The following is a 16546-nucleotide window of genomic DNA, read 5'->3' as shown; positions in this document are numbered from 1 at the left end:
CCGCCAATCCCCATACCAAAAGCCTGAGAGTGCTGGTTATGCTTGGTGGGTCAACTGAAATAGCCAGTTATGGGGCCTGAGGTCTTTTGCTGGGTGTGGGGACACTGCCGATCCAGGTTCAGCCACCGGCAGATCCAAACAGCTGTTGGCTGTCCCCCCCACCTTTTGCTGAGCAGCCGGTATTGTCACAGTAGATTTTGCCCCTTGGAGGACCGGTGCCAGACTTATCCAGTCTCACTGTCTTGGGGGCCATCAGAAAGCAGTAGATTGACATGAAAGATGGCCACACGAGTCAGTGACCACCACCTTGACTCCAAAATAATTGCCCTAGTTGAGTCGCCGCATTGGGGGGTGGCTGCACCACAGTGATATGATCATGCCAACCAGATATCTTTGGTCATCAGTACTACTTGTTGTGGATCGAAACTGCTTGAAAACCCAAAAGGTTGGAAGGGGGTACAAGCCAGCCATTCACACAGCCACCATCTTGCCCCTTTTGTTTTTTTCAGTGAATTTCTACATTTAAAAAAAATTCTATTTCCTAACTATAACATCCTTGTAACCTTTGTTTTTTCAGTGAATTTCTATATATTTTTTAAAAATAAAGTCATTTTCATTTCCACATGTTAATCCAATCACCACCGTGCACGTCCTTTGACCATGCTCTGAGTCGGTTGACCACAGAGGCTGGCCTGCGGCAGGTTCCTGCAACCAGCCTCTATAACAACCCAGCCCAGCATGGCTTGCTAGGCTGATGTCAGACCCGGGAACCCCTTCCCCCGAAGCCCACCCTAAATATTGATTTTTTTGTGGAGAGGGGAGGATGTGCGGCTCGCCACTGCCTGATCTTAGCCCTGGGGGCCCCATTCCCAAGGGCCTGGCCTAAGTATTTCATTTATTTTGGGGAGAGAGGCCCACATAGTCCACATCCCCTGGCAGATGTTGGCACAGGGACCCCATCTCCCAGGACTCAGCTTAAATATTTTTTGGGGGGGGACATGCAGCACCCCCCAGGCCATTATCAGCCCTGGGGTATCCATCCTCTGGGCCGTGGTCAATTTCTTATTTTTATTTTTGGGTGGACGGGTGCAGCATGGCACCTCCCAGAGGAAGGATCTCGGCTTTGAAGACCCCATCCCCCATGGCGTGACCTAACTGTTTTATTTGGTGGGTGAGTGACCACATGGCCCTCCACAGGGATGATCTTGGTCCCAGGGACCCAATATTCCAGGGCCCGGCCATGTGTCATGGATGTCCCAAGGTCACCCAGTCATAATGTTGAGGACTGTGAGGGGGAGGCTGAAAAGCCCCCACGGTCCCAGCTGGCTCCCCACCGCCTGTGGGAGGCACACATATTTTGTTAAATGCCCTAGGGAGGTGGTGGTCTCTGGGTCTATGGGGGAGGCCATCCGGTCTCCCCCACTTATTAAAAGCATTTTGCCCCCGGGAGGTGATGGTCCCTGGTGCTTGGGGGAAGGGGGTCACTTGTCCGCTGCAAATTTGGAAAGAATTGCCCTAGGAGGTGGTGGTCCCTGGGTCAAAATTATGACTGATCAATTCCCCAGGGACCTGGCCCACCCAGGGGCTTATTAAAAAACAAGCTTGGCTCGCGCTTATTTATTTATTTTCTTTGCCTTGAATTTGTGATACTTGTGAATTTGCAGCAAAAACATTTAAAAAATGCTTTTTTGTTCGGAGGGAGTCCCTCTTGGACTTCACTACCAGATCTAAGGTCCCTACCCTGACCCCTTTTCTTTTTTTTTTTGCGTTTCTTTCAGTGCTCGGTTGAAGCCGAGTCCCAAGATTGTTGTAACTTAATAGCGATTAGATTAAGCATTAGCAGAAGACATCTTGTATTTAGCAACTATTGTGAACATTTGGCGGAATCCATTTTGTATTCATGGCAGCCATTTTCTCTGCCATGTGCTCGCCATGTGCTCTGTCCTACCTTTCTGTTAACTACTCTTGAAAATCTGTCTAGTGACAAATTATATTTAGCATCTCCCACTTTCGCACATGCCCAGTAAGATCTGCAGCTGTTAGTAATCAGTAACAGACAGTAATGTGTCAACTAGTCCTTGAAACTGTTAGCCCCTCCTACATGTCGACTGTGCATTTCCATATGACCTTACATGTATGTAAGTCTTGCTTCTATAATTGTACCACCTTCTTTTAGCCCCTGCGTGGGTATAACAGAAGCATGCTCTCTTAGTTCAGTGTGCTACTTCAAACATTACCGAAGGGTGCTGTTTGAACTGTAGTACCACCTCATGAGGTTTAATAAACTTTGTCTTTTATTTCAGTTTCTGTGCCAACCTCTTTCTATATGGTCTGAGGACTTTGTGCAGAGAAGGGCGAACCCCTTGCACTAGTAGGCCTTGCTGAGGCTTACTTCAACAAGATGGCTGCCATCTCTTCCTGGTTTCAAGTAATGGCAGCCATGCACAAGCTCACATTTTTTCATGAATACTTTGTGGCCAGAGATATTTATGGAAATTTAGAAGCACAATCTGTGTACCAAAAGCTAGCTTTCTGCTAAATTTGGTATAACTCTGTCCAGAGGTTTGCGCTGTAGTCGTGTTTAAAGGTCCTATAGAATTAACAAGGGAACCACAACTTTTTTGATCCTCCCTTCTCCTCAACCCCTGCTTCACGGATCACCCCTAAACTTTCTGTGTACAACAAAACGCACGGCACACTTTTTTGGGAACATTTTGTAAAGATTTGTCGAACAGTGCGAAAGATATAGGCAAGTCAAAAAATGCTTTTTCTATGGAAACATGGTCCTAACTATAACTACCTAGTGGCAACCGCTACTAGGCAATAGTATATATATATATATAATAATATATATCTATATATATATATATATGTATATATATATATATATATATATATATCTATGTATATATATATATATGTACACTTATATATATGTGTGTATGTGTGTAGATATATATATATATATATATATATACACTTTAAAAAAACAAAGGTTAAAGGTATGTTAGAGTTAGATTCACATTTTACTCACACAAGAAATTCAGCTGTTATAGTTGTGAATAGCTCACGTAACTATAACTCGTGCATAAGGTAACTATTATTCTCACACCCACCATGCACAGTTTTCTCTTCAGTATTTTTACTACAAATGTTATGTTGATATTATGAATACTGTTATCAGAGATCTGATGTAATATGTGGGGTAATTACCAGTGCATGGCAAGGATGCAAGTTATAATTACCTTAGGGCACAAGTTATAGTTACTTGACCTTGTTTTTAAGGAAGCCCCAGGGTTTGCCAGGTCCTGAGGGCATACCAATATATAAGAAGAGAAAGGAGGGGGGACATGGGGCCAGCCTCCTGAGGCTCTTATGAGTCCCAGGGACCACCACCTCCCAGCGGCTTTATTGTTATTTCGAAGGGGGCCGTGTGGACCCTCCTCCAATGGACTCTGCGGACCACTGCCTCCCAAGATGTTAAATATACCAAAAGAGTGGGGCCTTGTGGCCCAGCCAACCTAAAAGAGAACCAGGAAGGAGGCCATGCAGCATTTACATGGTTTCAGTGTACTTGAGAATGACATTCTACTACAAAATGTGTGACACTGAATGACAGTTTCTCGCAAGTAAAACCAAGCAACTAAATACAAGTGAAGAGCTAAAGTGATGCACGTTTGTGAACATTCACAACCTTCACATGCATTACTTCCTTGAGAACACTCATATCAGACTGCTGAAAAAATGTGCAAGTATGCTGATTTTATAATGATGGAAGTGACGTCTATGGAATGTTAACATTCCGCTCTTTACAACCAGGGTTGGAATTTTGTGTGCTCAGTGTTGAATTTCTCTGCACATTAATCACACATGTGAAAAGTGTTTTTGAAATTTGATGCAACCTACCATCCTTTGTTTCTGTTAAATATGGCTCACAAAAGCGTGCCTTCAGAGAGATGTGTAAATCAGCAAAACTTTGCCAGCTGTGTAAAAATACAATATTCTCACGAGAAATAAAATGTTAAAGTCAATGAGTGGAGAATGAGTTTTGCTGATTGGGTAGAATAAATAAACACAAGGCTCCACAGAGCCTTTCACTTTCAGTCAAAATTAACCAAGGTAATCTAATGTACCCCTTCAAAACAAGCATCGAGAACAAATAAATTCAGCAGAAATGTCAGGTTTTGATCAGTATTTCTGTGATACACTTTTCAGATTACAACTTTGGCAGCTGTCAATTGTTTTTTAAAGCAGCATATTAGTAAACAAGAAACCTCAGTTAGTGAGCTTAGCACTAATGCAGTAACAGCAGTCCTGGCCCCTTTAGACACCTCCATAAAAATATTGTTGCCCAGAGATTTTCATTTTTGTATCATTAGAGGCGTAATTTAGCTTGGTTAGACATTGCTAATCTGGGCGGAGTTTTTTCTGGACAACGTTTTAAAAAATGGTGAACGTGAAGCAGTGATGATGTAGTATCTAAGGAACCACTGTTTTGTAAACAGATTTTATTCAAAGTTTTGTTTCATTCATAACAATCTCCATCCTTCCCAATAGCGTAGTGCAGCCATTTTCTTTCGTTATAAATATCAAGACTATGATGATTGCTAGTACACAGTCGTCATGACTGAGAGATTGCTCACCATATCTTTAGTAGTAAACAGTTAGCACTCACCCTTCCAAAGCCCTCCCCGAGTCAGCAAGTCAGTATGCCTGAGGTCCCGTAGCATTTTCCGTGCATGTTGTTAGTTAAGAACGTTGCCCCCTGCATCCGAGTTGTCAGGTTCTCCATACGTCATTCCAGCGTAATTTTCCCCTTTCCACTGCCTGATACTGAGTATGGGTCAAATCTAAGTATGAGGGGAGCTGGCTGGTGGGAAATTCCGTGAGTGCTTGTCCAGCTCATTCAGGGCATCCATAAATACTTCCCAGGCGTGTGCTACTTCTGGTATGTCAATGCCCCTACGGGCCTCTCTATGTAACAGGGTTCCCTCTCATCTTGCCCACTTCTCCATCTCGCTGCACTAGGAGACTCAGGTTGGTCCCCTGAGATCCTCCCATCACCTGGTGATCTCTTTTTTAACTAGTATGAGGCCTAGATCTTGGAATTTGCTAGTCTCCTTATTTTTGGAGCTGTGAGGGAACCACTGTGGTGAATAGTGGGCCGGGGAAGCCAGGATCGGTTTCTCTGTGACCTCTGCCAGTGATCTCGAGATCTCAGTCCAGTAGGGAGTCAGAATAGGACACGACCATTTCATATGTAGGAATGGAGCACCCACAAGTTTACAGTGAGGGCAAGCTGCCTCAGTGGTGCCATTTATTTATCTTGTCCGGAATGACCTCTCATGCCTGTTCTGGTATTGGCGTTGTCAGATCCTCATCCCACTTGGCACATAAGCTGTCAATGGGTCACGAGGTTTCAGTCTACAAATAGTGGTATAGGCAAGTCACCACTCAAAATGTGCCACCTGCTTGTAGCACATAAGTACAGCAAAGGTTTCCCATCCATCAGTGCCGCCATAAAACGGCCATTGCGAAGCCATGAAGCAGAAAGTGGCCTCTCTGCAGGTCAAATTTGGCCTATAAGTCCTCAAAGGGGAGTACGCAGGAGTTGCGGTAGATGTCATCTAACGTAGTGATTCCCAACTTGGTCCAGGTCCTCAGCTCGGCCCACCCATTTTCATGCTGGAGCAGCAAAATTACAGTGATGGGGAATACAGGGGAGTTTGGTATTTTAGTACTGGACTTTCTCATGCATCTTTCCAAGCATTTTTGCATCGATCTGTTGGCCTGCATGGGTATCCTGTGGGAGCCAGGAGCTTTCAGAACAATCTTTAGCGGTGTATTCAGGGAGGGAGTAAAGCCATCTAAGGGCCCGTCTGGGGAATGCCTGCTAGCAATCCATCTCGTGAGCCATTGCAGCTGGGCTGCCAAGTAGTTAGCCTCTAAGCCTGGAACTGCCATCCCTCCCCGCAAAGTCAGACATTGAAGTTTGGTGAGCGCTACTCATCTTCACCCAGTACCCCAAATGAAGGCTGTGACTATGGTGTTGAGGTTGGCAAAAAAGGAACGGGCAGCCATAACAGAAGAGACCCAAATAGATATAAGACCACAATCTTGAGGAGGGCTGCTTGGCCAGCCACTGAAACGGGGAGCATTTGCCATAAGACTATGTGTAATATCAAGTTCCGAAACGCCGCTCCATAGTCCCCTTCTAGAGAGTCCATGAAGGAGTGGTATATCTTGACCCACAAATATGGGAGGCAGCAGAGCTCCAGATCCAGCATGGGGACCCTGGGATTGGTGGCCTGACCCAGAGGGAAGAGTTTTGTCTCTGACCAATTCACCCATACGCCCAAGACTGCATCAAAGAGCTCCAGAAGTGTTCTAGTCCCCTCAAGGTCTCTGTCAATGTAGTGTAGAAACATCAGGAGGTCACCTGCATACAACACAATCCTCTGCAGTGCACCCCCAGACGGAAAGCTCCCATAATGTAGGTCAGAGCTGGCCAGAGCCACTAAAGGCTCCATAGCTATGGCAATCAACGGGGGCGATTGTGGGCAACCCTGCTGCGTTCCCCTTTCCACGTCACAGTTATCAGAGATAACTTGACCCCTCCACACTCGTGCTGGAGGAATGGTGTATAGCCGCTGTGTCCACAGCACAAAGTAAAATCCCAACCCCATGATCTCCATGACGTCGTACACATAGCCCCATTCAAGGCTATCAAATGGTTTTTCTATATCAACTACCAACACAGCAGCTATTTCTTTATCATAGGAACTGTCTTCCAAAATAGCCATTAGCCGTTGAATGTTAAAGGCCGTATTACGCTTAGGGATGAAACCCGCCTTGTCTGGGTGGATCAGACAGTCCATATGTGGGAGCAACGGGGAGGCCAATATCCTACTCAGGATTTTATAAACTGCATTGAGCATTGACAGGGATTGATATGCTTTGACCTCCGAGGCCGACTTCCTCAGTTTCAGCAATGGGACTATCAGCACCTCTCTAGTACAGTGGTTAAAACCAATCAGTTTTTGCCCCATTATACAGCTTCACCAACTGGGAGGCCAGCTCTGAGGTATATGCACTGTAGAACTCAATTAGTAGGCGACAATAATACGCCTGAAGATATAATAATCTTCAGGAATGGATCACTATAAATACAGATAATTGCAACATGATATGCTAGAACCTATCAATAACATATGATACAAAGCTGCTAGACATAGATAAATAATCACAGATACGATTATTCTATCACAACTTCATACACTTTTAGTAAATGGTTATACAGTCATTAAAATACATAGAAAACAAATATTAAGGAGAATCAAAAAAGAAGGACAAGATACCTAACTCAGACACACCACACTCCGGCTAAGTGAAATAAAACAATGAAAGAAATGCACAGGTGAAGATCTGCACAGAATGTGCTGAAATTTACCTAATGACACAAAAAGACTAAAAAACTCTCAATGATAACAAGTTAATACAGTGAGAAAGCATAATCAATGAGAGATGCACAAATATTCAATATTCTGATACAAAAATAGTCACCCGTCGCACCTTCCCACTCCGCCGGCTCGATTACGAGCCGGCATCCTCGTGGGAAGGGAGTTTTTCCCTGGGCTGGCGGGCGGTCTTTTGGCGACCGCCCGCCAGCCCAGGGAAAAACTTAGAATACCCTTTCGTCCGCGGAGCGGTATTTCGGAGGGGGGAACTCAGAATGACCCCCATAGTCCCTGTTGCAGTTAGGGGTTTCTAGGCCTCTTTGGGAGAGGACCGACCTCCTTCAAAGAAAATTGTGCCTGTCTGCCAACTTTTTTATCAGCAGGCAGGCCCATGGTGGGTAATAAGGCAGTCGGGGTAATTCTCAGGCTCCACTGCATAGGTTCTAGCAGTCCAGCAACCCGATGCTCACCTCTTTACGGCCACATAGCCATGCCAGGTCCTCTCCAACACTGGTAGTTCGAGGGCCCACCGCTGGGCCGTGGTGTCAGGATCACCACACTGGCAGCAGGTCCCTTCACAGGCTTTGCTTGCGGGCTGCTCTCTGCTCTTCTTTCTCCTGCTTAGAGGACTCCTGGCATCAAGGGAGCAGAGCAGGCCTGTTTAACAGCACGACTCCCAGCTGGCATGTCGCATGCGGGCTGTCTCGCATGTCTCGATGTCCTGGTCTCTGATGGCCTCCCGATTCAGGGGTCGGTGCCATTTTAGGCTATCTCATGCTCGGGGGCTCCAGCTGCTGTGCCTGCCCTAAAGACCTCCACTGCCCTCTGGGCCTTGTCAAGAGACCCCACCAGCATGGGAGCTGCTGTGTGTTGCCAGTCACTCCGAGATGCATGCAAATTGGCCAGGATGGGGTTGGAAGGGGCCGGTTTCGCCAGAGGTCCCGGGCTGTCCACCTCACTTCATTCACTTCATGGCCAGGCCCCAAATATTTCAGGACCATGAAGCCTATATATAGCATTTTGGTGTCAAAACATAGGTTTTGGGGGTCAACTAGCCTTATAGAGAGGAAAAATAACTCCTCAGTGCAACCCTGCCGCCATTTTCCAAAATAGCAGCTCTACAATCATGTTTTAGCCACCATATTGGTAATGTAATTTAATATTGTTTTTGATTCTGGTTTTCTGTTAATTCAAGTTCATAAAAATGAGTGAAGCAGGTGGTATAAGAGGATCTTTACCTCCTGACAGTGTTGCTAACTACAAAATCTGAGGACTCCTTCAACAAGGAAAACATTTTCATATGCCAAAGTAATCCAAAAGAAAATGTAATATCAACTGCAGCTGATGGGTGAAGAGGGTCAAATAATTTTAACAATGAGTGTTACAAGTTGTATACAATGGAAAAAAGCTTAGAAAAAAACCATCAAAAAATGGCAGGAACCAATGAATCACAACAAGAATCCGAGTCTTCTGAGAAAGCGATGACAACCAAACCCAGTGCCCATCAACGTAGTAGATCAATGGCTACCCCTCGTCCACCTCCAACTGCTAATCAGAAAGAGAATCTTCAATGTGTTATTTGTGATGTAGCCAGAGCAAAGGCCAAAGGGATTGACGAAAGAGCAAAGTACAGAGTATGTGAGCCTCAAAGGGTAAGCATGTTTTTATCTGCAGATAGTTTCTTCCACAATGACGTTTCAGCCGAGTAGCTGATGTAAGCAGTGAGGTCAATGTATTTGCAGTGGATTTGATTGGCCACCCGAACTGCATGCTTGCATGCATGTATTAATACATTTGAAAATATTAATACAATGAGCTACCAGCAGCAATGTAACCGCCAGCCTTCAGTTGAGTTTGCAATCTTTGAAAAAGCAAATTAAGTTTTAAACCAGACTTGAGTGCTGTCTACAGGTTCACACTCAGTAAGATCAGAGAAATAATTGTCAACATTGATGAAACTAATGCATAATGTATGCAAGGGGGGCATTCAGGTGTTAGGAGGTCCAGAAGAATGGCACAGTGGAATCTATAAGATGCCACTGTACCATAAGTAGCATAATTTGTAATGCCTGCATAAGGTTGGCGTTAAAATGAGGCTCCCATTTTTTTCAATGGGCCTCCATCGACTTTGCAGGATTAGCATCAACATTTTTGGTGCTAATGCTGCAAAGTGCCAATCTAGCATAAAAATATATGACACTAAGAGGCATATTTATGGAAAGTGGTGCTGCACCGATTGTAGTGCCATTTTCCCGGCACCCCTTAGCACCACCCTACAGCCACCATGTGTGTGCCGTATTTAAAATACAGCGCACCATGGCGCGGGGGGGCAATAGCGTCATCTTTCATGATGCTGTCGATGTACTCTGCAGGAGTTGCACCAAAATATTGGCACTATTCCTGCAGAGTACATAGGGCCCCGTTCTAAAGAATAGAAGGCCACTTTTGACGCCTGCTCTTGAGCAGGCGTTAAAAGTGCCATAAAAAATGGCATAAGGAAATCTCCTAGATTTCCTTATGCCATTTTTCTGGCAACCCTAAAGGGGGAACTCCCCGTTTGCATTCATTATGCCTGGCACAGACATAATGTAGCACAAAGGATTGCATGCATTGCACCACCCTGTAAATAAGGTGCAGGGATTTTGGCCTGGTTGGGCCACATTAACGTCAGAATATATGACATTAATGTGGCGTAAGGTGGAGCTAGGGGCCTATAAATATGTCCCTAACTTCCTAATGTGTGCCATGGTGAGCTGTATCATAAATATGGCTCGGATATGGTGTCGTTAGGTGCCAGTAGGCGGGATGCAAAAAAGATCACAGAAAAGCTCCAAGAGCTTTGCTTGTCAAATACGTAAAAGTATATATGTTGCTGAAAGGCAGCTAGTTTACCATGAAGTCTTTCTATTTGCAATGTTTTCAGAGAGATTACAATTTCAAAATTAATGGACTTTCGTGAAATTGTACCTCACCACAAACTTGTGGGAAAGATAGGGGATCACTTTAATAAACATATTAACAATCTTCTTCATTTTATGCAGCAGCAAAGAAACCCCTTTGTAATCACTGAGCCTGTGTGATTACACAACTTTGTGACTAAACAATATGTGGATAACCATATAAAGACACGTCTACTAGATGTCCTGGAACACGAATCATAACTGTATGCAGAACTGAAGCAGGAGAGATTTGTATTGAAAGAGAAAAAGCTGTTTGACTTAATCACTAAAGCTGAACTTCCAAGCTTTAATTGGCATAGTAGGAGTTTTTTTCCAACCAGTCACTACAAAACAGTTTACAAAAAGACAACTTTCACAAGCATATAGAAAGATGGATGTAACAAAAGAATGGGGTGAATTTATCAAGGGCATTCTGTTGCATGATCTTCTTCCAACAAATTCATTATTTGATGGAGATGCTGCAACCAAACCAGTGAAGCACAAACTCATATAAGAGCTCAAAAAAACCTTTCACCTGAAAAATTTCAAATTAAAAAGGTGTCCTTGTTGAAAATTGCTGTTGTAGTGGACCATGTGTCACATTTGCGAATAGTCAAGATGTCATCAATGCAATACTTGGAGAGGTAATTCAGACTGTTCTACTGATATCAAAGTCTGTGTGCACCTTGCAAAAACTGCACGTTGTCTTTGACAGTTATTTTGAACAATCTGTCAAAGAATGTGAATCAGATGAACGTCTGCAAGTGCAACAATTGACCTTGCCTGCATCAATAATTCAACACCTCTACATGTGCAACTTAATGAATTCTGGTAATCAAAATTGAAGAAAATAAACTTTGAGATGTTAACTCGCCAAAACATCATTGATGCTTCACTGAACACTGAATTTCAAATTATTTCACGTAGAATGATTGTCATTGAAGAGTTGGTGTCTTCAGAGATATATTCGAAAGGTACAGACCATCTGTTCAAGAACTTAACAGCAAATTGGAGGAAGTTGACCTTCGTGTTGTGCAACATGTTGACTGGGCTGTTCAAAATGATCCAATCAAGTTGTTGTACTGTCAACTGACACAGAAATTATTGTTGTGCTACTTAGATGTGTAGCAATGTTTAAAAGTCAAGGATTGTCAGAGTTATGCACACATTATTGAACAGGCGAGAAAAGACTCTTAATCTCGCTTCATATTCTCTACAAGAAACTTGACCCAGAGATGCCCAGTGTTTTTATCAAGAAACATATTCTTAGGGGTGGTGGCACTATGAGCAAAATTTAAACAAGGCTTGGAACTTTAACTGCTGAACCTGTGAAGTTTCTAAAAGAATTGCTGAGACAGAACAAGAATGTGGTTTTAAAGTTGTAGAAAAATGCCTTGTGTGTGTGTGGAAAATGAAATCTGACTGTCACACATTTGACATATCTTCGGTACAGTGAGTTCAAGAGATCAGTACTGCTAAGTGACCTTCCACGGACGTCATTCTATGAGTGAACATATTAAAGGAGCGTTTGACTTGATGTGGAAATGCTTTGAGTCATGAAAATGTAGCGAAAGACCTGTGTGAGTTTAGTTGGGAAGATATTGATGGGGTGCTAAAACCTACTAAATTTCTAAAGCCTCTACCCACAGAACTTACACATACATGTACTTGCAAAATCTGTGGAAAAAAAGATGTCCCTGTCGATATGCTCTTCTGAAATGTTCAACATTCTGCAAATGTACCACGAGCAATTGCTGAAACAAATAAATAAAGTGATCTATGAAAATGTGTCTAAAACAGGAATGACAAAAATTATTTGTTTTCATATTCAGATCATAAACATTGTTTGGTGCATACATAAAAGGATTACAAAATATTATTATTTGTTTCACTTCTTTATATTTACATTCTTCCTCTATTATAGTCACTATTTTAAAATATGGTACAAGGTTTGCTCTGAAGCGTTATTTTCTGTCTCTGTTAGACTACTTGACACCCAAAACCTATGTTTTGACACCAAAATGAAGTAAATAGGTCTCATGGTTCCTGAAATATAACATCACCCCTGCAACACATCTGCCATTTTTGTAATGTTCCCCAGAAGAAGCGCTGCTACTCACGGCTCTTAAATTGCCAATCCAAAAGTTCTTCATTAATACTTTCAGCCATGTTCTCCACATTTATTTCCAAATTCTTCAAGCCCTTGCACTTACTCCTTCCTCCACCACATTCCACCATTCCATTTCCAGACTCCATTTCAGGTGGATGCAAAACCACCTTATTCACTTCTCCCTTCATTAAATTGTAAGTTCCTGAGGGTTCACTAGTATAACCAACCGATGGGAGGACTCGAAAGTAGGATCTTAACGAGGGTGTTACTTTTGGCTTCCCAGTAGGAGGGGACCTTTTGTTTAATTTTACTGACTTTCCCAATTTGGATTTACGTAGCTGCTGACTAGCTGCGTTAGACTCAGAAAATTGTGGCAGTCGAGTTTTTTTGTCCCCTGCCCTAGCAAAGGACCTTCCTCCATGCTCAACACCAGGGGATTTTTGCCACCTCTCTCTCCTGGGCCCTTTGAGCTCCGGCTCTTACAATTTGTAGCTTTTGAAGTACAGTTCTTAAAGCCCTTACACCAGGAACCTTCCTTCCCTTTTCCTTCCACCCTTTTCCTCTTCCAAATAGTGTCTGTAAGGCTCCTACTTCCTGCTGTTGCGTATGAAACTTGCCAGCAGAATCTCCTCTAACCACCAGCACAGCCACCCCTTTTGCCTCCGTCACCAAGCTGCTTGTGCTGACGATGCCCCGTTCCCCCGGGAAGGAATGCGCACAATGGCACTGCGGCTTCTCCGAAGCTCCAGGGTGGCTTGAAAGCACCTTGTGACCCCACCAGGCTCACTTCCACACTTCACCCGATCGCAGCCTGTGAGCCAGCGCATCTGTGTCTTCCGCGGCACTGGCCGGGTTCCCCAGATGCTCCACGCTCTAACAACCTGCCACTATGCCGGCCGCCAGGTTTTCCCTTTGCTTCACCCACACAATATTGACCAACACATCTGCCATTTTTAAAAATGATGTCCAGAAATATTTGGCCCAGAACAGCAATGTTTACCCAAGCAAACGTCTCTAATGATCCAAAATCACAAATCACAAATCAAAAATAAAAATCTTTGGACAATAATTTTTTTTAAAAGGCATATCAGTGGGCCGGGATTAAAGGGAAGGAAAAGCCAATGTTCACTACTGTAACTGAAATTCTTCACTGACTCACCTCACTAACTATGCAGAAGTTTCATTCCACAGTCATATGACTGGTGGTGACAGGCTGACAGAGTCTTTGGGTTTGGCTGGGGTCCACCGTCCAGCTGCTGATTTGAATTACAGGAGACAAGGTGCCGCAGAGGGCTGTCGGTGACTGGCCTAACTTGAGCAGTCTGTGCTGATGAAAGGTGAGCTCTCAGTAGTGTTCAAAGAGGCTGCTTATCTTGGTGGACTTTACTGCTGTGTGCAGAGCTGACAGTTGGTGCAAAGCCACCGCTGAGTGGAAGATGAGTGCTTGCTGAGGCTGCTGGTGAATGTCGGTGCTTTTACCAGTGTGGCCACCCACAAGACAGCAAAGGGACCCTCCACCTCTGTGACTGTAGAGCTGATGGGTTAGCAAGACTCATCTTAAATCAATAACAGTGATCTCTGAGGATAAAACTGAATTATGTCCTCAGAGGTGGTAGGGACAGGAGAGAAAGAAGCATGGTCAATTTGCTCCCATGCTCGAAAACATCCTGTTACTCGCCAGTAACTTGACCACCACCACAAACCAAGCAGCACTCTCTGCCATGAGGTGCTACAAAACAGAGCTGCTGCTCTTGATTATTGTGTATGTCCAGAAAACTGAAGGTGCTGGATTGATTGGGGGAAATGTTGCCGGGGTTGCAGAGGTGGAGTGGGGGGTGGCATGGAAAATGACTTCCTGGCACTGAGTGCAACCTCCTCAGCAGCAGAAGAGCAGTCATGAATGAATGCGCTCGCTGCTCATGAGACAGTGACAGTCTGCCCATTCTGGAGCTAGCGCAGGAGTGGATAGAAAGTTGGTCATTCTCCCCTGCCCATTATTTCTCGTGATTCTCCGGTGGCAAAATATGAAGCCCCCAAAAAGTCACTGACACTGGAGTGGCACCAATTTTTTGCCAGAAAACAGCAAACGGCTAGGGAAGGTGCCACCTTCCCCCTGTAAATCAAGCAGTTGCACAGATGTTCTATAATTACTCTTATACTGTACAGACACACGTGGCCAGCAGACAGTTACCGCGAATAAGCTTTCTTTGCACGGTCTTCACACACAGCAATGAGACTGTCTGTGACAGAGTTAATAAGTGCATGCAGGAGCAGAGTTGAGTGCTGGCAGGCAGTAAAGAGCAGTTGCTTAAATTCTTCAAAAGGAAGCCTTCCTCACCTCTGGCCTCCTCATTGGTGCTTCTATTTATAATTATCCCTAATCATTCCAACACCACCCCAACATCACCACTCTCTGGTTCATTGGCAGCTGCTGATGGGGACTGTGTGAGATGTGGGATGGCAGTGCCAGGCTCCCCAAATTGTGTCACTGTGATGACACAGACCAGCAGGCGGCAGTCTGTGGCTGAGGGCTGAGGGCCGAGAAGCTCACAAATTCAGTCATGCTCATGTCGTGATACTAGAGCTTCCCTGTTGCAGGAGCCGCTTGTGTGAGCCCCGTCACCGCTGCTCCATCATTCATTGAGCAATCAGACATTGCACTGCTGTAAATGCAACTCATGCAGTCAATGCCACTTACCTGTTCTTCACCCTCAGTGTGCAGGTGGTCAAGCTGACTCTGTGCGTGATTAATGTATTTAAATGCAATGATGCAGACCATCTCACTAAAATGCGTTAGTCTAATGCACAGTACTTGATAGGGCGATTAAACAAGCATAGGAGACTGTGCTTGTTTTCAAAAAAGTTTTTGCAGGGTTTTGTGCATCCTCCTAGATGTTTGCTCGAAAATTAAGGAAAAGATGCTTTTTGGCCCCGGTGAAGTCCCAGTAACTTTTGTTTTGTGACTCAGCTGACTCCGAGTCCCATAACAGATGCAAACACTTCTGGTTGAAATGTTGGCAGCCAAACAGATCTCAACAAAAGATATTTCAGGTCCATAGATATCTATATTTGTTTTCTTTAAATATCTCAAAAACTACAGAAAGGATTTCTACCAAATAAATACAGAGATCTTTCTGGACTAAGATTTACCTTTCTGCCAAATTTAGGTGGTCATTACAACCCTGCCGGATGGTGTTAAAGCGGCGGTAAGACCAACAGGCCGGCGGTAAAAATTTTGGAATTACGACCGTGGCGGAAACCGCCAACAAAGACAGCCACTTTAACACTCCGACCGCCACAGCGGTACAAACAAACAGCTCAGCGGTCACCGCCAACAGACAGGCGGAGGACAATGTACCGCCCACACTATTATGACAGGCCAATCCGCCACCTTTTCCGGGGCAGATTCACCATGGATAAAAACATGGCGGAAACAGGAATTTCGAAGGAAAAACGCTCACCTCTACACACTCCACGAGGAAGAAGGACACCATGGAGCCGGAACTCCATATTCTTCCTGCGATAGTCTTCCTGCTCCTGTACCAGGAGCACCAACGCCGGCGGCGAAGACCATGGTGAGTACTGCACCTACGACATAGGGGATGGGGGAGGCAAAAAACAGGGAAACACACAACCAACACCCCAACCCCCACCCCCACCCTCACCCTCACCCACTACAACACACACACCAATGCATATCTATACATTACAGTAACATCCCCCAACTCCCCCGGAAGAATGCAAAGACAAAAGGAAATGAGTGTAACCATTGTAATATATCAAAATTCAGAAAGCAAAAATATATATATATATACACTATTAACAAAATATACACCACGATTAGTAGTCCAGGTATTGCACCATTCATAGTTCGTGGACCATTGGTCCCAAAATGCATGGGTGAGGCCCACACAAGATACCCGAACATGATGGAGAGAACACTGCTGGGGCATCAGATAGAAATACAACAGGCACCTCAGGGGGAAGGGAAGGGGGGGCACCTCAGTCGGATGAGTGCACGACGCCAGATCCACGAGGGG

The sequence above is a fragment of the Pleurodeles waltl genome, chromosome 1_2, assembly GCF_031143425.1.
Source record: "Pleurodeles waltl isolate 20211129_DDA chromosome 1_2, aPleWal1.hap1.20221129, whole genome shotgun sequence".
In the NCBI taxonomy this organism is placed as follows: Eukaryota; Metazoa; Chordata; class Amphibia; order Caudata; family Salamandridae; genus Pleurodeles; species Pleurodeles waltl.
This window is presented reverse-complemented; position numbering follows the sequence as displayed.